General features: G+C 45.8%; 1 protein-coding gene across 1 annotated transcript in view; it reads right to left on the minus strand.

The window, feature by feature from the left end:
• LOC106811758 (protein phosphatase 1 regulatory subunit 12A-like) overlaps nucleotides 1–2,138 on the minus strand; it is a gene marked incomplete in the record, with an annotated part of 85,163 nt that overhangs the window by 54,255 nt on the left and 28,770 nt on the right.

Raw genomic sequence — 2,138 nt, forward strand, 5'->3', positions numbered from 1 at the left:
TACTAGCTAGTGACATTAAACCGTAATCTCAATCCACTTACTTATATACTACTACCTCCAAACCTTCAGTGGCTGGGCTTGGAACTATTTCCCAGAGAGAAGCCGACAAACACAGGAAGAAGCAGCTGAACATGTAGCGAGTGGGGTGAACCTACACACACCGGCGTAATTCGGAAAGCACTGACCTTACCAGGAATGTCTCTATACCGCAAAGTCATACGGCTCCTTATCACAGCGGCAAACCGACAACGAAAAGCCGATGCCAGTTAATCACCTATCGGGTGATACTCTCTTCTAGGTACACCAAATAAACATGGGATACTCGCTACCAGTGAGTATACTCGCGCTTCACTATTATGATATATATGACGCATTCAAAACATTCATCACGCGATTGATTTTAGCGGCAGCAGCAGCAGCAGCATCGCCACCGCCGCCGCCACCACCAGCGGCATCACCACCACAACCACCAGCAGCAGGAGCAGCAGCACCACCACCACCAACACCACCACCACCATAACCACTAGGAGCAGTAGAATTATCATCATCATCATCATCATCATCATCATCATCATCATCATCCTTCTCCTCCTCCTCCTCCTCCTCCTCCTCATCATCATCATCATCATCAGCAGCAGCAGCAGCAGCAGCAGCAGAGATCAACTAGGGAGTTGGAGAAGCGTGCAAACAGGCAAGCAAAACGCTGTTATTATATACCATCCATGCTTCGGACAGTTACTGCTGATTATAAGTACCTTGAAGACTAGCTATTGCAGATTATCTTCGGTCATTGCTTCCTTTTCCCTCCAACCAACATATCTCTCTCTCCAATCCCCATCCTCCCCTGGCTATCTATACACCCATCTTCTTGCCTTCTCCACCCATCCACTCCCTCTGCACTCTGCCCTCCCAACAGAGGGTTTTGCCGCTCTTTTACTTTCCGGCTGGCTGGCTCGCTGACTCGACGCGCTAATAGTAATATCTTGGTAATATCAATCGCGCGAACACACGCACACACTAACACTACACTAACACTAACACTACACTAACACTAACACGAACACACGAGAGCGATCACATGCATAACCTCCTCCAACTCCGTCGGGCGGAGGTTACAATATAGATTTACATAGATCTATCTGTAACAGAGCCAGGGGAAACCTCTACAGCAAGCTGCAAAACAAATCCCAGGTATTTGGCGTCTGCTTGTCTTTGCATTTAATTTGGCATTTTTCTTAACGAGTGTTTACAAAGCTCTGCCGATATTGACGCATGTGTCGCCGCTGGCAAGATGCCAAAATAACCAGACAGAAAACTAGGAGTGGAGTAAACAGCTCTAGCTGCCCGACCATCAGAAGCTTTCTGCACAGCTTTCTGCATCAGCTTTCTGCATCCGAGCGAACGGGCAAGCGTATATATATATATATATTATATATATATATATATTATATATATATATATATAATATATATATAGCCCACCCCTACACGCATGGGGTAACCCAGTACGCAGGTACACACAGGCTTGCCACCAAACATTTCTACATCCATCTAAGACCCAAATGAAATAAACGACAGGCTGGAAAGGTCTGAAGCAGGAGCGTGTAAACACAGGGCACCGAAATGCCAGGTGGTGTACGCCTATGTCAGTACGCTATATGGCTACATGGGGAGAAATGAGTCCGTTTAGGGTATTACTCAGATAGAGACAGCTGTCCCGTCTTCGATATATAGTCTCTTGGACTTTGAAGACTAATATTTACGAGGTTATGTTCTGAGTAGCACCTAGATGGATTGAAGACGCCCATCCCAGTGGAAGTCATTTCAATACTAATACATTTTTTGTCTGATTAAACTTTACTGCAGAATGTAGAGTGCGTGTGAATGATTTCACTCTTCTCATTAGACTGACTCCATAACTCACTGCTGGAATCCACGTTGGCGATTGCGTTCGGGTTGAGTACGACCACAAGAACGTTTGCAGGCAGTCTATCCATTACAATGCATCGGAGCGTTGAAACATGATGTCATGTTTCATGGGCGTAATTGTGCATCGTAGAAATACAACAATACACCACGTAATTATTATACACACACGACCTCACGCACACGCACACACACACACACACACACACACAC

The sequence above is a fragment of the Priapulus caudatus genome, unplaced genomic scaffold, assembly GCF_000485595.1.
Source record: "Priapulus caudatus unplaced genomic scaffold, Priapulus_caudatus-5.0.1 Scaffold571, whole genome shotgun sequence".
NCBI classification, from domain to species: Eukaryota; Metazoa; Priapulida; class Priapulimorpha; order Priapulimorphida; family Priapulidae; genus Priapulus; species Priapulus caudatus.